Source organism: Cervus canadensis, chromosome 6, assembly GCF_019320065.1.
Source record: "Cervus canadensis isolate Bull #8, Minnesota chromosome 6, ASM1932006v1, whole genome shotgun sequence".
Taxonomy (NCBI): domain Eukaryota; kingdom Metazoa; phylum Chordata; class Mammalia; order Artiodactyla; family Cervidae; genus Cervus; species Cervus canadensis.
The window spans coordinates 59,067,180-59,094,054 of NC_057391.1; positions in this window are offsets into that span (position 1 = coordinate 59,067,180).

Here is a 26,875-nt window from a genome sequence, read left to right on the forward strand (position 1 = left end):
AAGTTTTTTGTGGACTCTGGATTTATTTTTAGGTTATTTTCTATGTTGTTGAATGCTATTTATCAATTTAAGTAGGGCATTCTATTATTAGTTTATTGCTAATTAAAAAATTATTACTGTATTAAATTTCATCAAATATTTATTCCTCATAAATTGAGATAACTTGTAATTTTTCTTTAATCTGTAGTGATTCACATTAATAAATTCTTATGCTTTTTTGAAATATAAATTACATAATACAAAATTCAGCCTTTTAAAGTATACAGTTGAGTGGTTCCCAGTTTATTCACAATAATTTACAACCATCATCTCTGAACTCAAGAACATTTTTCTCAGCTCAGAGCTTTCACTCCCTGACAACCCTCTCCCAACCTTCATCATGACTGATCTACTTTCCATTTGTATGGATTTGTTATTCAGGACATTTCAAGTAAGTATAATCATGCAATTGTGGCCTTTGGTGACTGGCTTCCTTCATTTAACATAATGTTTTCAAGATATATTCATGTTGTATCAATACTTCATTCCCTTTTTCTTTGTTTAATTTTTTTCTTATTATTTTCCATTATGGTTTATTACAAGATATTGAATATAGTTTTCTGTACCATACAGTAGGACCTATTGTTTATTCTTTATATGTATAATATTTTGCATCTGCTAATCCCAAATCCCAATCCATCCTTCTCCTTCCCTCTTCCCCCTTGGAAACCAATAATCTGTTTTCTTTGTGAGTTTCTTCCTATTTTTAAGTAGATAACTTTTAATCTAATTTTTATCTAATTAAGTAGATAACAATTTTTGTCATATTTTGTATTCCACATATAAATGATATCATATGGCATTCGTCTTTCTGACTTCAGTTCAGTTCAGTTCAGTCGCTCAGTCTTGTCCGACTCTTTGTGACCCCGTGAATCGCAGCACACCAGGCCTCCCTGTCCATCACCAGCTCCCAGAGTTTACTCAAACTCATGTCCATTGAGTCGGTGATGCCATCAAGCCATCTCATCCTCTGTCATCCCCTTCTCCTCCTGCCCCCAATCCCTCCCAGCATCAGGGTCTTTTCCAATGAGTCAACTCTTTGCATGACTTCACTTAGTGTGGTATTAATTTTAATTACTGAATAAGAGTTCATTCTATGGATATACTGTATTTTATTTCTCCATTCATTAGTTGAAGGACATTTGAATAATTTCCATGTTTTGGTTACTATGAATAATATTGCTGTAGTATTCATAAATGTAATTTTTTAAAAATTAGGACTTTGTTTTTTAAAACAGTTTGTTTTACAACAAAATTGAGTTGAAGGTACAGATATTTCCCATATATTCCCTGTCCCCCATACATGCATGTTCTCCCCCATTGTCAGTATCACTCACCAGAATGGTAATTTTTTACCAAGGGTAACTTATAATGACACATCATAATCACCCAAAGTCCCATAGTTTCCCTAGGGTTCACTCTTGTTGTTCAGTCTTTGGGTTTGGAAACTGTACAATGATATTTCGTGTGTAAGTTTTTGTGTGGAGATACATACATACATATATATATATATATATATATATACACACACACACACACACACATTTTTTTTCTTGTTATGTACTGAGGAGTGAAATTGATGAGTCACATAATTGTTTAACTTTTTGACTTACTTTCTACTGCCCTACACTTTTCTAAAGTGGCTGCATTATGTCACATTTTCAACAGCAATATATGAGAATTCTAATTTCTTCACAATCTTATCAGTACTTGTTATTGCTTGTCTTTTGATTACAACCATTCTAGTGGGTGTGAAGTGATATCATGTTGTGGTTTTGAATTATATTTCCCTGATAACTGATGATGTTGAGAACCATTTCATGTGTTTATTGCCCATTTGTTTATCTTTGGAGAAATTATTACTCAAATTCTTAGAACATTTTAAAGTTGGATTATTTGTGGTTTATTGTTGAGTTGTGAGAGTCCTCTATTGTTTTTGTTCTCGATATAAGCCCCTTATTAGATTTACAATTTACAAATATTTTCTCTTGGCAACCCACTCCAGTATCCTTGCCTGGAAAATCCCATGGACAGAGGAGCCTGGGAGGCTATAGTCCATGGGGTCACAAAGAGTCGAACATGACTGAGCAACTTCACTTTGACTTTCTTTCTCTTTCTGTGACTTACCTGGTGGCTCAGACAGTAAAGCATCTGCCTATAATGAGAGAGACTCAGGTTCGATCCCTGGGTCGGGAAGATCTCCTGGAGAAGGAAATGGCAACCGACTCTAGCTTGCCTGGAAAATCCCATGGACGGAGGAGCCTGGTAGGCTACAGTCCATGGGGTCACAAAGAGTTGGACACGACTGAGCAATTTCACTTTCTTTCTTGTCTTTTCTTTTTCGGTGGGTTACCTGTTCAATTTTTTGATAATGTACTTTGAAGCACAAAGGATTTTGATTTTGATAACATCCAACTTATTTTTGTTTCTTCGGTTCCTTGTGCTTTGTTATCATATCTTAGAAACAATTATTTATTTCAGGCCACAAATATTACCATGGTGTTTTATTATAAAAAATTTATACTTGTAACTTCTATATTAAGGCCTTTGATTCATTTTAATCTTGATTTTTGTGTATAGTGTGGGTTAGGGATCCAATTTAATTCTTTTGCTTGTGGAAATCTTGCTGTTCTATCATCATTTATTCAAAGTACCATTTTTCCACATTGAATGATCTTAGCACACTACTAAAATATCAAGTGACCATAACATCTGGGGTTATTTCTGAACTTTAAGTTCTGCTCCACTGATCTATGTCAGTGTTTGACCAGAGCCATTCATCCTCATTGCCACAGATATTTGTAACTTTTGAAATCAGAAGTGTTATTCCTTCTACTATTTCTTTTTTTCAAGATTGTTATGTCTATTCTGAGTCCTTTGAAATTTCATATAAATGCTAAAATAAGCTGGTCAATTTCTATAAAGAAATAATATTGTGTGAAGGAGTGCATTAAAGTTGTAGACCACTTTGGGGAGTATTAACTGTATTAGTATTAACTTTGTATAACTTTGTATTAACAAAGTATTAACTTTGGTGCATTAACTGTATTAAGTCATTCTCATTCAACACAGGATGTCTTTTGATTTATCTAGGTATTTAATTTCTTCCAATGGTATTTTATAGATTTCAGAATATGTCTTACTTTTTTTTTTGTTTATTTATCTTGTATCCTACAGTTTTATTGAACTCATTTATTAGCTCTAATAATTTTATTTTTACTAGATTTCTTAGGTTTTCTATATTATAGGTAATATCATCTATAAATAGAGACAGTTTTATCTAGTCCCTTTTAATCTGGATGCTTTTTAAATTATTTTTCTTGCTAATTGCCTTGCTCAGGGACTGCAGTACAATGCTGAATAAAAGTGGTGAGAGTGGGAATCCTCATCTTTTCTTAATCATAATGGAAATACTTGGATCTTTTACCACTAAGCACGATGTTAGTTTTGGAATTATTTCTTTTTTAGATGTCCATTATCTGGTTGAGGAATTTCCCTTGGTTTCTAGTTTCTTGAGTGTTTATTTTTTTTTTTAATTATATAAGTATATTTGATATTATCAAATGATTTTTCTATGTCTCTTTACTAATCTTACAGAATGAGTTGGGAAATATTTCCTCTCTTTTTATTTTTTGTAAGAGTTTGTAAAGGATTGGTATTCTCTGCAATAATTTACATTTCTAGTAATGCCCATTTTTTTCATTCCCTATTTTAATAATTTGATTCTTTGCTCTTTTTCTCTCGTATAATCTAGCTATAGCTTCATCACTTTTGTTGGCTTTTTATAGAACCATCTTTTGGGTTTGTGTATTTCACTTGTTTCTACTCTAATCTTTATTATTTCTTTCCTTTTGCATACTATGGGCATAATTTCCTTCTCTATTTCTGATTTCTTAAAGTAGAAGATTATTTCTCATATTTCTTTTTTTCTTTTTTAATATAGGTGTTTACAGCTATAAATTTTCCTCTAATCTTACATTTACTGCATCTTGTTTGTTGTTATGCAGTGATTTTATTTCATTAATCTCAAGGTTATTTTTTCATGTCCTTTGTGATTTCTCATTAGCTCACTGATCTTTTATCAGTGTGTGTTTAATTTAAACTTATTTGTGAATCCCAAGTTTCTGTCTATTATTTATTTTTAATATCATTTGTGGTGGTTGGAAACTATATTTTATATGATTTCAGTCCTTTTAAATTTATTAAGACTTGTTTTATGGGTTAATATGTAGTCTATTTGAAACTTCTCTGTAGTTGTTCTGTCCATTATTGAGAGTGAATCATTGAATTGTTCAACATTCCCAGTTGTTTGGCCTGTTTTCCCCTTAAAATCTGTGAATTAATGTTTTATGTATTCTTTTTTAAAGATTTATTTATTTGTATATTTATTTTTATTTTTGGTTTTGCCGGGTCTTGTTTATGGTGTGTGTGGGCTTTCTCCATTTGCAGTGAGCAGGGTCCACTCTCTAGTTGCAGTGTGCTGGTCCCTCATAGTGGTGGCCTCTCCCTTGGTGGAGCATGGGCTTCAGGGCAAGGAAGCTCCAGCAGTTCCAGCACTAGGATCAGCAACTGCGGCTTATGGGCTCTAGAGCATAGGCTCAGTAAAGCTGCAGCCGCCCCACGGCCTGAGGGATCCTCCAGGACCAGGGATTGGATCTGTGTACCCTGCATTGGCAGGTAGATTCCCTAACACTGTACCACCAGGGAAGCCCAAATGTTTTACATATTTTGAGGGCTCTATTTTAGGTGCACATTTGTTTAGAACTGTTCTATCTTCTTGATGAGTTTACCCTTATAGTTATAAATTAACAATTTATAATAATAAATTTTTTAGTAAATTTTTTTGTCCTAAAGTCAATTCTATCTGATATTATTTTAACCATTCCAGCTCTCTGTTGCTTACTGTTTATATAATATATCTTTTATCATCCTTTTACTGTCAAAGTTTTCCTTTACATTTATGTTGAAAGTAAACTTGTATTTTCCTTTAATCCATTGTGCCATTGTTCATCTTTTTTGAGTAGGATTAATCCATTTACATTTCATGTAATTTCTGATAACATTTGATTTAGGTCATACCTGAATGGTCTAGTCCTTTTCCCTACTTCAATTTAAGTCTGAATTTTGCAATAAAGATTAGATTAAGAGATTAGATCTGATTAGATTAGATTCAAGGGATTAGATCTGATAGAGTGCCTGAAGAACTATGGACTGAGGTTTGTGACACTGTACAGGAGGCAGTGATCAAGACCATCCCCAAGAAAAAGATATGCAAAAAGGCAAAATGGTTGTCTGAGCAGGCCTTACAAATAGCTGAGAAAAGAAGAGAAGCTAAAGGCAAAGGAGAAAAAGAAAGATACACCCATTTAAATACAGAGTTCCAAAGAATAGCAAGGAGAGATAAGAAAGCCTTCCTCAGTGAACAATGCAAAGAAATAGAGGAAAACAATAGAATGGGAAAGACTAGACATCTCTTCAAGAAAATTAGAGATACCAAGGGAACATTTCATGCAAAGCTGGGCACAATAAAGGACAGAAACGACATGGACCTAACCGAAGCAGAAGATATTAGGAAGAGGTGGCAAGAATACACAGAAGAACTACACAAAAAAGATCTTCATGACCCAGATAATCATGATGGTGTGATCACAAAGTTCTTCTGTGATGCGAAGTTCTTCTTTGCTTTCTGCCATAGGGGTGGTGTCATCTGCATATCTGAGGTTATTGATATTTCTCCCTGCAATCTTGATTCGAGCTTGTGCTTCATCCAGCCCAGCATTTCAGATGATGTATTCTGCATATAAGTTAAATAAGCAGGGTGACGATATCCTTCCTTGATTTGGAACCAGTCTGTTGTTCCATGTCTAGTTCTAACTTGCTTCTTGACCTGCATACAGATTTCTCAGGAGGCAGGGATGGTAGTCTAGTATTCCCATCTCTTTAAGAATTTTCCACATTTTGTTGGAAAGAATGTTCAAACTACCACACTCATATCACGTGCTGGCAAAGTAATGCTCGAAATTCTCCAAGCCAGTCTTCAACAGTATGTAAACCATGAACTTCCAGATGTTCAAGCTGGATTTAGAAAAGGCAGAGGAACCAGAGATCAAATGGCCAACATCTATTGGATCACCATAAAAGCAAGAGAGTTCCAGAAAAACATCTACTTCTGCTTTATTGACTACACCAAAGCCTTTGACTTTGTGGATCACAACAAACTGGAAAATTCTTCAAGAGATGGGAATACCAGACCACCTGATCTGCCTCCTGAGAGACCTGAATGCAGGTCAAGAAGCAACAGTTAGAACTGGACATGGAACAACAGACTGGTTCCGAATCAGGGAAGGGGTATAAGGAGTCCCTCTGCTTATTTAACTTCTATGCAGAGTACATCACGTGAAATGGGCTGGATGAAGCACTACCTGGAATCAAGATTTCCAGGAGAAATATCGATAACCTCAGATATGCAGATGACACCACCCTTACAGCAGAAAGTGAAGAAGAGCTAAAGAGTCTCTTGATGAAAGTGAAAGAGGAGAGTAAAAAAGTTGGCTTAAAGCACAACATTCAGAAAAGTAAGATCATGGCATTTGGTCCTATCACTTCATGGCAAATAGATGTGGAAACAGCGGAAACAGTGAGAAGCTTTATTTTTTTTTGGCTCCAACATCACTCCTGATGGTGACTGCAGCCATAAAATTAAAAGACACTTGCACCTTGGAAGAAAAGCTATGAGCAACCTAGACCACATATTAAAAAGCAGAGACATTTCTTTGCCAGCTATTATTTTTCCAATAGTCATGTATGGATATGAGAGTTGGACTATAAAGAAAGCTGAGCAATGAAAAATCTATGCTTTTGAACTGTGGTGTTGGAGAAGACTCTTGAGAGTCCCTTGGACTGCAAGGAGATCCAACCAGTCAATTCTAAAGGAAATAAATCCTGAATATTCACTGGAAGGACTGATATTGAAGGTGAAACTCTTAATATTTTGGCTACCTGATGCAAAGAACTGACTCATTGGAAAAGACCCTGATGCTGTAAAAGATTGAAGGCAGGAGGAGAAAGGGACAACTGAGGATGAGATGGTGGATGGCATCACCGACTGGATGGATATGGGTTTGAGCAAGTCCGGGAGTTGGTAATAGACAGGGAGGCCTGGCATGCTGCAGTCCATGGGGTTGCAAAAAGTCAGACACGACTGAGAGACTGAACTGAACTGATAAGATAGGAACATCTGTAATGTTCCTATATTTAATATCTTAAACATTTTCTTCTATTCGTTCATTACTAGTTTCCTTTGTGTTAAATAGACATTTTCTGCTGTACCATTTTTATCCTCTTGTCATTTTTTCCCACTATTTTTTAACTGTTTTACAAAGCTGAAGAAAAAAAATCATTTTTTTGGAATTTGCAAATAATATTTTGATGCATAGAAATCTGATTTAGATTGATATCAACTCAAATTTAATAGTATACAAAACCTTTTGTGAAATAATAGGGAATAAATATATTTGTCTCTATCTCTAGTTCCTGGCGGAGAAGGCAATGGCACCCCACTCCAGTATTCTTGCCTGGAAAGTCCCATGGACAAAGGAGCCTGTTGGGCTGCAGTCCATGGGGTCGTTAGGAGTCGGACACGACTGAGCGACTTCACTTTCACTTTCATGCATTGGACAAGGAAATGGCAACCCACTCCAGTGTTCTTGCCTGGAGAATCCCAGGGACGGGGGAGCCTGGTGGGCTGCCATCTATGGGGTCGCACAGAGTCGGACACAACTGAAGCGACTTGGTGGCAGCGGCGGCCGCTAGTTCCTGGCATAAATCTCCTAAAACTTTTATAATTACCTAAGTGATAAGAACAGTAGGAACATCTTTTCTTCTAATATTTGCTCTTTGGCACTGGTTGCTGACGTTGAGCTCCTAAATTCCTTGGAATTTCCTGGGTTCTAGGAATGTCCTTTGTTCTTTTGTTAGGAGTGGGCTCGTGAATGGCTCCTGTATAGGACTGGTCACCACAAAGACAAAGCCATGCTTACAAGCTTGGAATTTTTAGTCCCTCACCCCATTCTCCAGAGAGAAGAAGGGGCTGGAATTAGAATTAATAGTTGATCATTGTTTTAATAAAACTTTGGACATTCATTAGTTGTTTCTTCAATATTCATTTGTTCTCTTCCTCTCTCTTCTTCTAGAGCTTCCATTTTGTGTACCCTGATATGCTTGGTGGTGTCTTGTGAGTCTCTGAGGCTCTGTTGATTTTATTTACTATTTTTTCTTTTAACCTTTGACTGGATAATTAATTAAGCTATCTCCCAGTTAACTGATCCTTTCCTGTACCTGCTGAAATCTGGTGTTGAGCTTCTCTAGTGAACTTTTCATTTCTGTCATTTCATTTCATCTCTTTGTTGATATCCTCTATCATTCTCATATATTCCTGTATTTCTTAGGATATGGACTCTAGTTTTTTAAACATATTTTGAAAAGCTGATCTAAAGCCTTTGTCAAATAATTCCAACTTCTGGGCTTTCTCAGAGACAGATTCTGATTGCTGGTTTGATCTCCTGCAACATGGGCAATATTTTCTTGCTTCTTTCCATGCCACATAATTTTTTGTTGTTTGTTTGCTTTTGTTTTTTTCTTAAATTGAAAAGAGGAAACTCTGAAAACAACATTGTTTTTCTTATCAGGGTTTTGCTTTTGCTTTCTGTTGTAGTTTGTTTAATGACTTTTCTGAACTAATTCTGTGAAGTTTGTATTATTTTTCAGGTGTGGTTGCTAAGGCTTCTGCTCAGTTAGCTTAGTGGTCAGATAATGATTGCACAGAGATTTTTTTAGATGCTTGAAACCAAGAATTCTTTCAATGTTTGTCAAAGTGCTCTGTATACATGTTGTTGTTCAGTCAGTCAGTCATGTCTGACTCTTTGTGACCCCATGGACTGCAGCAGCTCAGGTTTTCCTGACCTTCACAATCTCCTGGAATTTGCTTAAACTCATGTCCATTGAATCAGTGATGTCATCCAACCATCTCTTCCTCTGTCATCCTCTTCTCCTCCTGCCTTTAATCTTTCCCAGCATCAGGGTCTTTTCCAGTGAGTCAGCTCCTTGCATCATGTGGCCAAAGTATTGGAGTTTCAGCTTCAGCATCAGTCCTTCCAATGAATATTCAGAGTTCATTTCCTTTGAAGTGAAGTGAAGTGAAAGTTTCTCAGTCCTATCTGACTCTTTGCTACCTATGGCTTATACAGTCCATGGAATTCTCCAGGCCAGAATACTGGAGTAGGTAACCTTTTCCTTCTCCAGGCGATCTTCCCAACCCAGGGATCAAACCCAGGTTTCCCACATTGCAGGTGGATTCTTTACCAGCTGAGCCACAAGGGAAGCATTTCCTTTAGGATTGACTGATTGATCTCCTTGCTGTCCAAGGGACTTCCAAGAGTCCTAGCACCACAATTGAAAGCATCAATCCTTTGGCACTCAGCCTTCTTTATAGTCCAACTCTCACATCTATATATGACTATTGGAAAAATCAGAATAGTGGAAAGGGGTGCTATTTCCTTCTCCAGGGGATCTTCCCAAACCAGGGATAGAACTCAAGTCTCCTGCATTGGCAGGCAGATCCTTTATTGCTGAACCACCAGGGAAGCCCCCACCCTCATTTAGGAGCTTGGAAATTCACTATATTGCTGTGAATTCTAACCCAAACTGAATATGTTATATCTTTATGGAATAAAAACAAAGCAGAATAGTCATTCTAACAAACCTTGACATCCCACTTTTGCTTATACATGTTAGTGAAGCCTTTGACACTCAGCAGGGAGTTTAAAATGGCCTTAGCCTTCATTTCTTGCATGTGCAGAGCTTAAGGGATAACTAGTAGTGAAGAGGGTAGGGACCTTTTCACATATGTCCTGAACTAGTTCATAGCCCTGGGAATGTATAACATCCTACGTGCATGGCATTCTATATTACCAGAAATATATCAGGGATTTGCCAAACCCCCTATTAACATCTTATGCTTTATTCTTTTAAGCTTTTTGGTGAGCCTCTTGTGTATAATCTTTAGGTCATTTTAAGTAAAGAAAACTTTGCAAGTGAGATATCCCAAGGAAATACCAGACCAGTCAATAATAAAAATTCTCTGCGAATGGGCCTTTGAAATAGCCCCAACCCTTTATGGCCCCCTTTAGTGATTACTAAGTTATTCATTTTTACTGTGATGGTGGGCTTTTGGTTTTCAAAGATACTACAAAGCTTAGGAGGATGGGAAGATAGGATTAGGGCAAGTTAAATATTGTAAACTTTTTTTCTGCTGTTTTTCTTGAATAAGTGATCTTGTTTTTCTGCTAGCTTTTGGTTAATTTGTGGAGTGCTGAAGTTTTTTCTGATTTTGTTTTTTTAATGCTTTGGAATCAGTGCCATATATAAGTCGATTTCCCCAGAGCAGTCCTAGATTATATTTGTTGTCCTTATATAATTATTAATAGCAACCTCTCTGAATTTAATAGAAGATCCAGTTTCAATCATAAAATATTCTACATATCTATAATATACAAAATGTGATGAAAGCAAAATTGAGGGGAAGATGGACTATCATTTTTGGAAAAAATATAACTTTTATTTTCTAGTTTTTTCCCTCTATTTCTCTGCAGACCTATTAAATGTTCCTTTTGCTACAACATTTTAGATCCAGGCCGATTCAGTAATTTCTTATTAACCAACTGTCTTTGGACTTTATTTTCTCTTCCCTGAAGGTCTGGGATTCATCAAAGTCAGAATTTAATCACACAGGCTCAGGCCAGACATACTGTGAGAACATGTTTCGTTTGTTACTTGGCTTTGCCAATGCACATAAATCTATCCTGACTTAAGACTGCTTTGTATCAGAGGCAACCATCCACAAAGGAGTCTCAGATCATTCTAATAGGACCTTGGCTGAGATCATCAGATACATCTGCCAGTGGGTACTTGGTTTCCATCCAGACCCAGGTTCCTGAAATAAAATTCTCAACATCAAAATCTCTATGCTTATGGAAAGTTTAATATAGTCTGTGAAATATATTAACTTTTCTTTGTATTTTTTCATTTAAATTGCAATAATTCAAAGAAGATAAAAAACATTTGTAAACTGCTTTTTTTTTTTTTCCTTTTTCAGTAAAATCAGATGTCCTTAAAATGTAGGAGCTGAATAGGACATTAGAAACCAGAAATCTTCTTAGGCTAAAATCTGTAGTCAGAGGAAGCAGAAAGAAGACAGGAAAGTAATTTTAGGTGTTGGAACACCTCCCATAATATGCATGAAATATTTATGTCAATGATTTGATTATCTGGGATTAAGAATTACTTTTATTCAGTTTGTGCATTTTATTTTATTTTTGTCTAAATTGTGTATATTTTTGAATAGGTAATACATATACATGATAGAAAATCCAAACATTACATAAAAATATTTAGCAAAGCATCTTCAACTCTTCTTTGATTCCAGCCAAGTAATTCCCCTACTATAGGCAAACAATATTTCTGCCCTCTAAATATTTTTCTAATAATATTTTAAGCATATACAATCAAATACATACATATATAATTTTGTAATTCTCCTATGGTTTCTTCAAATAATGCTATGGTTTTATTTAATTATTATTTACACATTTAGCTGTAAATGTTTGCTTTATTTGGATCTTAACCTGGATAAAATTATTGTTTTCATATAGATTTTTAACATACTTTGTTAAATGATTCAATTTTCTTCTTTTAATCTCAATACTCACTTTATCATATTCCTATCTGGTTTTGGATCTGTTAATATTGATATAATTTTCCATTCCTTTGATATATCTATTTTACATGAACAAAATCAGTATTGCTTTTGTTATTTAATATTTTTATATCACTATATATCTGCTTAAACTAATTACGTCTCAATATTCTTTTTCTTATGTTCTCTGACTATCCTTGCTTATTTCCATATGACCTTGGTATCACCTTGTATATGCTCTTGACATTTTAATTGTGATTGTGTTATATTTAAGGGCTTCCCAGGTGGCGCTAGTGGTAAAGAACCAGACAGAGTCAATTCCTAGGTAGGTTGATAAGAAATCTGGGGTCCCTGAGGATGAGGAGAAAGAAGCCTGGGCTCTTGAGGAGATCTGGATAAGGGTCTCAATTCTCAAGGAGGAGGTCCTTTTTCCTTTCCATTTTTTAGTCTTAGTCACATAAAAGGTCTTTTTCTTAAAGCCCAGAATTGATGATTACAAAACAAACAACTCAGTTTAAACTCTGTACTAGGGATTCAGTTCCCTTCAGTTCAGTTGTTCAATCACGTCTTACTCTTTGAAACCCCATGGACTGCAGCAGGCCAGACCTCACTGTCCAGCACCAAATCTGGGAGTTTACCCAAACTCGTCCATTGAGTCAGTGTTGCCATCCAACCATCTCATCCTCTGTCGTCCTCTTCTCTTCCTGCCTTCAATTTTCCCAGCATCAGGGTCTTTTCTAGTGAGTCAGTTCTTCACGTCAAGTGGCCAAAGTACTGGAGTTTCAGCTTCAGCATCAGTCCTTCCAGTAAACACCCAGGACTGATCTCCTTTAGGATTGACTGGCTGGATTTCCTTGCAGTCCAAGGGACTCTCAAGAGTCTTCTTCAACACCACAGTTCAAAAGCATCAATTCTTCACCACTCAGCATTCTTTATAGTCCAACTCTCACATCCATACATGACTACTGGAAATGATAGCCTTGACTGGTCAGACCTTTGTTGGCAAATTAATGTCTCTGTTTTTCAACATGTTGTCCAACTTGGACCTAAGTTTTCTTCCAAGGAGTAAGTGTCTTTTAATTTCATGGCTGCAATCACCATCTGCAGTGATTTTGGAGCCCAGGAAAATGAAGTCTGCCACTGTTTCCACTGTTTCTCCATCTATTTCCCATGAAGTGATTTCCATTTGAATGCAGAGTTCCAAAGAACAGCAAGGAGAGATAAGAAAGCCTTCCTCAGTGATCAGTGCAAAGAAATAGAGGAAAACAACAGAATGGGAAAGACTAGAGATTTCTTCAAGAAAATCAGAGATACCAAGGGAACATTTCATGCAAAGGTGGGTTCGATAAAGGACAGAAATGGTATGGACCTAACACAAGCAGAAGATATTAAGAAGAGGTGGTAAGAATACACAGAAGAACTGTACAAAAAAGATCTTCACGACCCAGATAATCACGAAGGTGTGACCACTCATCTAGAGACAGACATTGTGGAAAGTGAAGTCAAGTGGGCCTTAGAAAGCATCACTACGAACAAAGCTAGTGGAGGTGATGGAATTCCAGTTGAGCTATTTCAAATCCTGAAAGATGATGCTGTGAAAGTGCTGCACTCAATATGCCAGCAAATTTGGAAAACTCAGCAGTGGCCACAGGACTGGAAAAGGTCAGTTTTCATTCCAATTCCAAAGAAAGGCAATGCCAAAGAATGCTCAAACTACTGCAAAATTGCACTCATCTCACATGCTAATAAAGTAATGCTCAAAATTCTCCAAGCCAGGCTTCAGCAATACGTGAACCGTGAACTTCCAGATGTTCAAGCTGGTTTTAGAAGAGTCAGAGGAACCTGAGATCAAATTGCCAACATCCACTGGATCATTGAAAAAGCAAGAGAGTTCTATAAAAACATCTATTTTTGCTTTATTGGCTCTGCCAAAGCCTTTGTCTGGATCACAATAAAGTGTGGAAAATCTGAAAGAGATGGGAATACCAGACCACTTGACCTGCCTCTTGAGAAACCTATATGCAGATCAGGAAGCAACAGTTAAAACTGGACATGGAACAACAGACTGGTTTCAAATAGGAAAAGGAGTACATCAAGGCTGTATATTGTCACCCTACTTATTTAACTTATATGCAGAGTACATCATGAGAAACGCTGGGCTGGAAGAAGTGTAAGCTGGGATCAAGTTTGCCAGGAGAAATATCAATAACCTCAGATATGCAGATGACACCACCCTTATGGCAGAAATTGAAGAAGAACTAAAGAGCCTCTTGATGAAAATGAAAGAGGAGAGTGAAAAAGTTGGCTTAAAGCTCAACATTCAGAAAACTAAGATCATGGCATCTGGTCCCATCACTTCATGGCAAATAGATGGGGAAACAGTGGAAACAGTGTCAGACTTTATTTTTCTGGGCTCCAAAATCACTGCAGATGGTGACTGCAGCCATGAAATTAAAAGACACTTACTCCTTAGAAGGAAAGTTAGGACCAACCTAGACAGCATATTAAAAAGCAGAGACATTACTTTGCCAACAAAGGTCCGTCTGGTCAAGGCTATGGTTTTTCCAGTGGTCACGTATGGATGTGAGAGTTGGAATGGAGAAAGCTGAGCACCAAAGAATTGATGCTTTTGAACTGTGGTGTTGGAGAAGACTCTTGAGAGTCCCTTGGACTGCAAGGAGATCCAACCAGTCCATCCTAAAGGAGATCAGTCCTGGGTGTTCATTGGAAGGACTGATGCTGAAGCTGAAACTTCAGTACTTTGGCCACCTCCTGCAAAGAGTTGACTCGTTGGAAAAGACCCTGATGCTGATAGGGATTGGAGGCAGGAGGAGAAGGGGACGACAGACGATGAGATGGCTGGTTGGCATCACCGACTCCATTGACTTGAGTTTGAGTAAACTCCAGGAGTTGGTGATGGACAGGGAGGCCTGTCGTGCTGTGATTCATGGGGTCGCAAAGAGTTGGACATGACTGAGTGACTGAAATGAACTGAACTGAACTGAAGGATATATAACAACAATGTATCCTGCTTGAGGATGATTTGTCCTTCTTGAAAACCTTCTGACTATTCCTGTTATCTCAAAATGTATATTGTGGGAGTGGGTCTAATAAGATCTTTCTTTTGTTTGTTCTAATCCTGTCAACTTAACATGTAAATTGTGGGAGTGGATCTGGTAAAATTTTTACAACCTTGAGATTCTTTTGATTTATTGTAATAACTAACTAAAAAAGTATATTATTCCCTTGCAATGACTATCAAGGGGGGCACTCTCTGTCCCCCTCTGATGTCTATGTCAGAAGCTTACTCTGTCCTTTTTTCACTATAATAAAACTCTGCTACCCAAAGGCTTTTGAGTGATCAAGCCTGGTCCCTGGTCCAAAAGCTAAATCTTCTTCTTTGGAGATGATCATTCATGCAAGTTATCAAACCTGCCTGTCAATGATGGAGATATAAGAGGTGTGGATTTGATCCCTGGGTCAGGAAGATCCCCTGAAGGAGGTCATGGCAATCCACTCCAGTGTTCTTGCCTGGAGAATCCCCATGGACTAGGAGCCTTGGGGGCCACAGTCCATAGGGTTGCACAGAGTCAGACAGGACTGAAGTGACTTAGCATGCTTGCATGCTTTAAATTTAAAGATTCTCTTAAAAAAGCTTTTATTTTTTATGATATTGAATTTTCCAATTTAAGAAAAAATGATATGTTTCCATTAGCCTTATTTGCGATCTCTCAGGAAAAATGTCAAGCTCAATCCATATAGATCTTAAATATTTCTTAATCAATTATGCCTAATATTCTTCAACCTTTTTTATCTAGCAAAAGTGAACATTTACTTTATCTTTTAAATTCTTGCTGTCTTAATAAATGGCTGTTACAGGTTTCTGTGCATGAAGTTATTATCTACTCACCTTATGGAATTATATTTGTTACTGATTTTCAGTGATAGTTCCCCTTTTTGGATATAGAATTTGGTGACTGAAAGTAGAGATAATTCCACACCATTCTCCTTTCCTAACTTTTTAATTGCAATAATAGTATTCTCAGAATAATGCTAAATAATAGTAGTGACAATGGGCATCTTACTTTTCTTCCAAGTTTTGGGAGAATATTTCCTCATTATGCATATGCTGTCTTTGGAGTTAACTGTATAAGTCATGATAATAGCATTATCCTATTTTATTAAAATTTTGAAATCAGGGATGGATGATTAATATTACTGATATCTGTTAATGATCTGTAGGGATTACTTAATTTTACTGTTGGAACTATTAATGCATTTAATTAAATTGTATAAGTAGTAAACTATTATTTAACTATATAAATAGATTTCCTTTTACTTTCTAACCGTTTTCGAGCTTCTAGGGAAAAAAATCCCACTTGGTGTTAGTGTTTTGTGTGTGTGTGTGTGCTGCTTGTTTCTGTTTTTCAAATAATTTACTTATAATTTATTACTAATTATCATGGTGATATCTGTTTACATTATTTTGTCTTATGATATTTGTTGCTGTTTTTAAATTATCCTCATTTCACACAAAGAATTTGGAAGTTTTTCTGTGCTTTGGAAAAATTTAAATAGCATTAATTTGTCTGGTTTTGAGAAATGTAGATTTCTTCTTAAAATTGTCTTAGCTTTGTGATTTTCGGGGAATAGCTCTGTGACATCTTTTCTTTTGTTATGGTTGTCTTTTCTGATTTTCTGTTTCTTTTTTTTTTTTTTGATTTTCTGTTTCTTTAGAGTAAGTTTTGATAGATATAAATATTTCTCTAAGGCCGCATAGCTTTGCTTATAAATTCTATCAAATATTTAAGGATGAAAAATACCAGTAATAGACCATCTCAGAAAGTAGGAATGGTGGGGATACTTCCCAACTCATTTTAGATAGGCATACAACTTATTGTGCATTCAGGTCATTTGTTTTCTTAGGTTTTTTTTTTTTAATATTCATTTGCTCTGTTATAGAATGACATTAGTGAAGTAAAATATTTTGCTAATTGATTTTTTTGTTATCACTTATTTTTGACTCCTATAATCTTTGCTTTAAGGTTGTCAGTGCTCTGTTATGGTAACCATGTCTGCTACTTCATCATACATTTAGCTTTAAATTGTTGCAGGTACCTTTCTATGATTATGTGATGCCTGTAAGTGAATGTATCTTTATCTGATATGCAGATCATACCTGCTGTTCTTTTTTGTTTGTTTGCACTTTACTAACATTTCTTTGCAGATCCTTTTACTTACTTTTCCAAATCACTTTGCTTTCAATTGTGTCTTAAAAACTGATGTAAACAGTATTTTTTATTTGTAAGGTAATGGGAATGTCTTTTACTTTTACTAAGTGAATATAAGCCATTTTTGTTTATTGACATGGCATATGTGTTCAGGTTATCTTGAAGTATTTTAAAATAACCATTTTGATAGCTTGTAAAAATCTTTGATTTGGCTCTTTCTGTGTTTTGTTTTTTAATTTAGATTTCCTTTGATATATTTATTTTTGCCATAGTCATATTTTTATAACTATAGTGTTATATTATCCTCTATCTGGTCTATTTCTTCAGCATTATTTGTTAATTATCTGTGACACCGCATACCTTGTTTGCCCCTCCAGATTCACTTTCCATATTTTTACTTGCTTTCTTTGGTCCAGAAGTCTGACCCAATGGATTATATCAGTAAATTCCATGACATCTGTCTTTTGTTTGTGCTCAGCCATTGATGACAACTGGCAGGAAATAAGATGGATGAAGGAGAGAATAGTCATGTCCCTTGACCTACCATCATAGTCTCTCTTATGATGACTGATTCTAAATAAATACTCTGTACTGCTTCGCTCATTCTTTCTAGGCTAAAGGTAGGAACACTGGTTCTTGCTCTCTTCCTTGTTATTTCATTAAACCTCCACTTTTTAAATTGTTCCTTTGAAAATAAACCTACCTCAAACTTTTCTGGTTTTAGTATGCCATCTATTTCCTGCTGGGCCTCTTGACTGATATGCCTATTATAAGCAATAATAAAATTAGCATAATTACTTTTCTCTTCTGTCTCTCGCTCTCCCACAATGCCAGATTTTAACTAATTGTGAGATTTTTCTCAGTATCTATTGTTGTGCTGTTAACTGTGATTACAGGTCTGTTGCTTGAATGCTCAATCACTCACTCATGTCTGACTCTTTGGGACCCCGTGGACTGTAGCCTGCCAGGCTTCTCTGTGCACGAGATCTTTCCAGACAAGAATACTAGAGTGGGTTACAGTTCCCTTCTCCAGAGATTCTTCCTGACCCAGGGATTGGATCTAAGTCTCTTGTGTCTCCTGAATTGGCAGGCAGATTGTTTACCGTTGAGCCATCGAGGAAGCCCTGTCACTTGAATAGTCACCTCTAACTTATAAATTCTAATTCCTGGTATAGAAAATGAAGAACTCTGCACATTTATGCTACCACTCACTTTTCACACCCCTTTATTAATTATGTTTTCTACATAGGGAATATACTGTTTTAGTAAACTATATATATACATACATTATATATATATATCACTATATTTTATTATCTTGCCATTCTCTTACATACATTTAATGCTTATTGCCAGATGTTTTACTTACTTTTTAAAAAATATTTTTTTTATTTATGGCTGTGCTGGATTTTTGTTGCTACGTGGGCTTTTCTGTAGATGTAGCAAATGGGGGCTACTCTCTAGCTGCTATGCATGGGCTTCTCTTGCTGAGGAGCATGGGCTCTAGGGCACGTGGTGTTCAGTAGTTGCAGCACATGGGCTCAACAGTTGTGGTGCACCAGATTATTTGCTCCACGGCATACGAGATCTTCCTAGACCAGGAATTGAACCCGTGTCTCCTGCATTGGCAAGTGGATTCTTTATCACTGAAGCACCAGCGAAGTCCTATCCTAGTTTTATGATTATTTTTCAGTTGGCTAGAGTTCCACCTCGAGTACATTGCTTAAATTACTGCTCAGAAAGTGTGCCACATAAAATATAAAATGTCTAGTTAAATTTTGAACTTCAGATATACAAGAAATATTTTTCAGTGTAAGTATGCCTCAAGCATTGCATGAGACATTTTTATTTGCTAAATCTGGCAACTTTATGTCTGACATATAGCTACTATGTAACAGTCTTAGTAAGTGATAGCTTATTTGTATAATTTGGAGTCTGTGAAAATTATAAACTGATACTTTAATGGCAGTTACTTGGGTTCTGTTTTTCCTGGAACACAGGATGTACTTTCAGCATATGAAATAACATTAACTTTTCAGTATTATTTTATTGAATTATGTTCTTGTAGAGTAGTAGATTGAAGATGGCTGTAGGTTCTTTGCCACACTCCACCAGAACTGAGTGATGGTGGTATCATCCTTCCCTTTGAATCTGGCTGTGTCTGTCTTTGACTAACAGAATTGATAGGACTGATATTGTACGGCTTCTGAGGCCAGTCTTTAAGAGACCTGCAACTTCTGCTTTTATCCACCTTAGAAATGTTGAAACTCACTACTAAGCCAGCCACCCAGAATAGGTCAGACTACTTTGGGATGAAGCCTGCATTAGCCATGTAGAAAGACAGGCCAAGGATAAGAGTCAACTGTATTTGGAACTTCTTATCCAGCTCAGACACTAGCCTACCACAGTTGACAGAACAGAGAGCTAAAGAACTCAGCACAGTCCTTCCTCTCTCATGAATCTAAGCAAGTAAAATTTTTTTTAATTCTTTTCTGTTCTTACAAAGATAGATTTTTATGGTGTATGCCTTAGGATGGACCTTTCAACTGTGGGAAGTTAGGCTGCTGATTTTTCTGTTATGATTAGCTTCAGTGTTTGCTCTCCTCATTCTCCAAAGAACATGTCTGCCTGTTTCCATTGCCTATGGCAGCACTTCCTCCTCTGTGATGCTTTGAGTATTCTTTATCTGTGTCCCTTACACATAGCCAGTGCACTGTGTAATTAAAAAAAAATTCTTGTAACACTTGGATAAATTCAAACTAGAGATTGTCAAGTTTTTATCATTATCTTCAAATGGGAATCTCCATAGGAATGTTAAAGGTTGTCATTTCATATTTGTTTTTATTTAGTAACATTCAGTTTTTATCCAAGGTGTAAAATGGATGAATATATAATGTAAAATATAATAAAAGTTAACACTATCAGACATCAGCATGAGAAAGAAGAATGTGACTGGTACGGAAGTTCCATGTGGCTCCTTCCATGAACAGATCCCTCCACCATCCTCCCGTTGCTTTTCTTCATTGGTTTACCATCTACATCATGTCTAAGACAAGAATTTTGAAGTTTTGTCTGTTCTTTTTTTCATTTTATATGAATGTATATATGGGACATACTATTTTGTGGCTTGTATTTTTTATGCTTGCTATGCCTTTGAGAATCACCATGTGTATCAGTGAATCATTATTTTTATTGCTGCATTGCATTTCTTTGTATGAACGTATAACAATGTACCTATTGTACTCTTGATAGGCATTGAACTTTCCCCATGTTAGCTATTAAAGATAATGCAGATAGGAACATGTTTCCTGTAGCACATAAACATATTTGTCCAAGGAATATGCATAGGTGTGGAATTTTTAAATTATGATTAAACTCAATTATATATTTATAAGATAATTCAAAATAATTTTCTAACTGTATCACACCAATTTATATAATTATAAATAGTGAATGATAGCTCCTGTTGTCTTACAACTTGATCTGCCTGTATTCTTATCACATTTGTTGTGATAGCCAATATATTGGCTATCATTGTGATTTTAATTCACATTTATTCAATACTTAATGAAGTTGATCACTGCTTTCATATATGCACATATATATGAAACATATGTAACATATATAAACTATATATGTAACATATATGTTATGGAATTGGAAGTGAAAGTCACTCAGTCGTGTCTGACTCTTTGTGACCCCATGGACTATACAGTCCATGGAATTCTCCAGGCCAGAATACTGGAGTGGGTAACCTTTCCCTTCCCCAGGGGATCTTTCCAACCCAGGGATTGAACCTAGGTCTCTTACATTGCAGGCAGATTCTTTACCAGCTGAGCCACAAGGGAAGCCCACATATATATTAACAGTTCAGTTCAGTTCAGTTCAGTTGCTCAGTTGTGTCCTACTCTTTGTGACCCCATGAATCGCAGCACGTCAGGCCTCCCTGTCCATTACCAACACCTGGAGTTTACCCAGACTCATGTCCATTGAGTTGGTGATGCCATCCAACCATCTCATCCTCTGTTGTCCTCTTCTCCTCCTGCCTTCAATCTTTCCTAGCATCAGGGTCTTTTCAAATGAGTCAGGTCTTTGCATCAGGTGGCCAGAGTATTGGAGTTTCGGCTTCAACATCAGTCCTTCCAATGAACACCCAGGACTGATCTCCTTTAGGATTGACTGGCTGGATCTCCTGGCAGTCCAGGGGACTCTCAAGAGTCTTCTCCAACACCACAGTTCAAAAGCATCAATTCTTTGCCACTTAGCTTTCTTTATAATCCAACTCTCACATCCATACATGACTACTGGAAAAACCATAGCCTTGACTAGACAGACCTTTGTGGACAAAGTAATGTCTCTATTTTTAATGTGCTGACTAGGTTGATCATAACTTTCCTTCCAAGGAGTTAAGTGTCTTTTAATGTCATGGCTGCAATCACCATCTGCAGTGATTCTGAAGCCCCAGAAACTAACGTCAACCACTATTTCCACTGTTTCCCCATCTATTTCCCATGAAGTGATGGGACTGGATGCCATGATCTTAGTTTTCTGAATGTTGAGCTTTAAGCCAATATTTTCACTCTCCTCTTTCACTTTCATCAAGAGGCTCTTTAGTTCTTCTTCACTTTCTGCCATAGGGGTGGTGTCATCTGCATATCTGAGGTTATTGATATTTCTCCTGGCAATCGTGATTCCAGCTTATGCTTCATCCAGCCAAGCGTTTCTCATGATGTACTCTGCATATAAGTTCAATAAGCAGGGTGACAATATACAGCCTTGACCTACTCCTTTTCCTATTTGGAACCAGTCTGTTGTTCCATTTCCAGTTCTAACTGTTGCTTTCTGACCTGCATACAGGTTTCTCAAGAGGCAGGTCAAGTGGTCTGGTATTCCCATCTCTTTCAGAATTTTCCACACTTTATTGTGATCCACACAGTCAAAGGCTTTGGCATAGTCAATAAAGCAGAAATAGATGTTTTTCTGGAACTCTCTTGCTTTTTTGATGATCCAGCGGATGTTGGCAATTTGATCTCTTGTTCCTCCGTCTTTTCTAAAACCAGCTTGAACATCTGGAAGTTCACAGTTCACATATTGCTGAAGCCTGGCTTGGAGAATTTTGAGCATTACTTTACTAGCATGTGAGATGAGTGCAATTGTGTGGTAGTTATATATAACCATTAATTTGTTTCTTCCTTCAAAGACATTCTTATATTATCTCTTTTTTTTAACTTCCATATAAAATCCCTGTATATAATCTGGCAAGTGATATTTTTAGATTAAATGATTTCTAAAAATGTTCTTCCAGTTTGTGTTTTACCTCTTTATATTCATTATATTTTATTTTTGATGAAAAACTATTTCTAATTTTAATATGGTCAAATTTAGTAATATTTTAAAGTTTTTAATCTTTTTAAAGAGATCTTTTTCTCCCCTAAAATCTTTGTGGTAGTGGTGGTGGTTTAGTCACTAAGTCATGTCCGACTCTTGTGACCCAGGGACTGTAACCAGCTAGGCTCCCCATCCATGGGATTTCCCAAGCAAGAATACTAGAGTGGGTTTCCATTTCCTTCTCTAGGGGACCTTCCCTATCCAGGGATTAAACCCAGGTCTCCTGCATTGCAGGCAGATTCTTTACCAACTGAGTCTTCAAGGAAGTCCCTAAAAGCTTAAAGATATCTTATGATTTTCAAGTCCTTATTGTTTTTCATTCCATTATTATCTCAACCATCTGGAATTGATCTATCTTATGGCTTGAGATGGAGACGTAATTACTTTTTTTCTACAAAGATAACTAATTTTACTGGTAATTAAGGTAACTGCCATTCTGACTTTTAACAGTATAGTTAATTTTGCCCCTTTCTATACTTTATATAAATGTAGTAATGCATATATACTCTTCTGGATCTTTTGCTTAATATTATGTGTATGCTAATGGTTCATATTGCTACATGATGTTAGAAGTAATTTATTTTTGTTACTGTACAATATCTTATAGTGTGAACATACCACACTTATTTTACCCATCCTCTGCTTTATAGATATTTGTGCAGTTTACAATTTGAAAGTATTGCTAAATGTAAGCTATGAACATTCTAGTCCATGGTTTTTTATTTTAAAAGCTGCAGTTTTCTGATTTGTGTATGTCTTCTCTGATGTAAAAATGAATTTAAAAGGTCTTAAGGTTTTTATATTTCCAGATTTACTCTGCATTCTAAGCTATCAAGTGGTTGCATCAATTTGTACCCCACATCATCAATGTAAGAGAGTTCTAACTTCTTCATACCTTCGTTGTATCTACCCTTGGCCTCTCTCTCATTTTGGCTAATTTGCCTCTTAAATATTTCTTTCACAGTGTGATTTTAACTAACATTCTTCTAATAATATGTGAAGGCAATGGAAGTCAAAGGTCATAATGGCACTGTTTATATATGCCAAACACATGAAGTACAATAGCTTCTCAGGATAGAGCCTAGAGTAGAGAGGGTTGAGAAGTGAATCTGGAGGGGCAAGTAGAAAATATCTGGCACAAAAGTTCTAGTAAGTAGCTGGGATATTATTCTGGAACTTAGAGAAATGGTGAGGACCAAAAATACAAATTTGCTAAGTATAAGTATATTGATTGTATTTGAATCCATAGAACTCAATGCAGTATTAGTTTATGATTATAGACAGAGGAAAAAAAGAGATCAAGGAGGACATTCTTCTGCTACTGCTAATGTGCAGAGGTCTGGGACAAGAGACATTGATAAACAAAAAACAAAACAGACGTTCAGTTATGGGTAAAATCAGAATATTGGGTCCTGGAATCCAAGTAAAGAAATTGTTTCAAGGAAGATGAAGTGACTAAATATATCAAATGATTTTGATTAAGTTCATAGATCAGAGTCTAAAAATTTGCTGTTGTATATGGTAAGATAGAGTCATTTTGAGTACGACAAGAATTGCTTCAGTGGAATAGTAATAAAGAAAAACTAAATGAAGTGTGAATTAATTTAAGAGAGTAAACATATATTGACAAGTTGGAGATGTTTTAAAATAAATAGTAACAGAAAAATGAGGATACGTAATTCTGTGCACTTTCTTCTCTAAATGTAAGGACCTTCTTCCTGTTTTAATATGTTGAATTTCATGACTTTGGGTATACTTTTTTTATGACTTTTGGGTATACTTTTCTAATGAAAATTATTGACATGTTTGTCTTCATAAAAGATAAGAAAAATTGTATTAAATATTTCTTGAGACAAAACACAAATAATTCCCACACAAAATGAATAATTCAACTCAGCTCTTCCTGGTTTTTTAAAGTGTAAACAATATGTAATACAAAATCTATTATTGAGTGACTGCTACATGAATTTTGAATAAAAATAATTTATAGGAATTGTCACTATACAATGTTCATCATAAATATACCAACAAAGTTCTCTTAGAATTGTCTTCCATATATATATCCTTTCATTATGACATAGTGAGATACTGTCAGAATTTACTTGACAGTGTTTAGAATTTCTTGGTAATTTTTATGGATTATGATATGACAGTATATGTGCTTGAAATTAACACTATTTACTATTTACTTGATAGATTAATAGCCCCTCTGTAACATCTGTGCTCCATTTTATGCTGAAAATTCATGAAGCGTCTATGACAAAGATACTAATACTGATAGGACAATATTGAAAATATTTTGACAGAAGTAAAAAATAATTATGTTGCCCTCATGTTTTAAAAAAATTATAGTTGCATTTATGCAATTTTGTGGATAGTTTAAGAAGTGAATGTTGTATACCTGACATACAAACATTTTGCTTCTTGGTCATAATTTGGTTAATTGATTGAGGTCTGTATTGTTCACTGTATATCACAGATGCTTCATAAGTAAAGGTAAATGAACTGAAGATCACACATTTTAGGGTTTGCAAAGTATCGTCGGAAAACTATTTTCTCTGGGTATCTTATATACACTGTGTGCTACTACCTAGACCATAACCTGGGTTCTCACTCTGTTCCTCGTGCCTTTAAAAATTTTTATCTTTATTATATTTTTATTTTTCCTTGCTTGACTTGGCAGAAGTGAAAATAAATGTTGATGGTGGTAGCTGACAATGCAGCTCTTATTTTTCACTGTGAAGACTTTCAAAAATAGGAGAAATCTTATGCTGAAATGAAAGGAATATTTTGTTATAGTACTTGAATACTCTCAGAAGATTTTTATAAAAAGGACAAACATCTCTAATTATCTGTATCTATGCAGAATTGTTTTTCTGAGGATTTATATTTAGACACTTCTGAAAGAATTCTTTTATGGAATTTGTCCTTAAGATGCCTTCAGTTATTGCAAGACATGTTTGTCTGGCTTCCTTCCAGAGATAAGTTTTCTTTTAAAGTGAATGTAAATCTGACGGTAAACCTATATTTTCAAAGAAACCAAAGTAACCTGTTTCTGCCATTTAGCTTTGGTGCCCTTCCTGTAAATGTTCAGTATTTTGAAATAAACAGCATATCAAAAAAATATCTTCAGGAACTTCTTTCATTATTTTAAAATCTCTTCCATTGATCTTTTAGTGATCACTTAAAGGTTCATTATCTAATAGTTTTTTAAAATCTTGTTATGGATATTTATATGTCAACTTTTTCTTCTTCAAAAAGCTTTGTTGGCATCCCGTGGTGCATTATCATCAAATTGAATGCCAAGAAAAACATTCATTTTTCAATTATTCACTTGTGAGTTAAACATGTGTTAACACAATGTTTTCTGTATTGTGTTTACTTGTCTCCTGTGTTTTCACAGGTTTTGCATGACTGTCATAAAAGTTTTTGCATAAGAGTTGAATGTGTATATTATACTTATTTTATTCTCTGTAATCAAGCCCATACATCACTTTGCATTATAATATTGCAGTACACTTAGGCAATGATAGTTAGTACACTGTAGTGACCACTTAAGGTCACTTCAAGCAAACAGGCTGGGGGCTTTAGCCACCCAAAGTCAAGCAGATCAATTATCACTATCTTGGGCCAGGCACTGCGGTGCATACTGGAAACATGGTGGTGAACAACAGAGCCAAAGTCCCTGTCTTTGTTGTGTTTACATTGTAAACGTGTTTAATATTCTTCCAACAAATACAAAATAGAGGGCAAATAGGAAAAAGAGATAAGGAGTTGATGAGATAATGAGATAAGGCAGTACCATTTTAGGTAGGGTTATCTGAAAAGTTTCTCTGTGAAGACGGCTTTTTTTGTTGTTGTGGTTGCCCAGCTTTTCTCTAGTTACAGAGTGTGGGGGCTACTCTCTAGTTGTGGGGTGGGGGCTTCTCATTGCGGTGGCTTCTCTTGTTGCAGAGCATGGGTTCTAGCACACCAGCTTCAGTAGTTGTGGCTTGTGGGCTCAGAAGTTGTGGTTTCCAGGCTCTAGAACGTAGGTTCAGTATTTGTGGCACACGAGCTTAGTTGCTGTGTGACGTGTGGAATCTTTCTGGATCAGGGATCAAACCCATGTCTCCTGCATTGGCAGGTGGATTCTATACCACTGAGCCACCAGGGAAGCCTGAAAATGGCTTTTGAAAAGATAAAAAATTAAACAAAGGGAAGTAATGAACTTTGGGGAAATGCGCGAGAACGTTCTAGTCAGAAAGAACATGAATACAAAAGTTAGAGTGTTAACAGACAATTTTGAGAAATGTAGAGACGATAGGGAAGCTAAAGTGGATTGGATGAGGCAAGAGTGGGAAAAGTAGGAGTTAGAGCAGGAGGCAATGGCAGAACATGTGGCACCTTCTAAGACATGGCCAGAAGTTAGGATTTTATTTTGAGTGACATGGGAAATGGTTATTATAAGGTTTTGAGCAGAGGA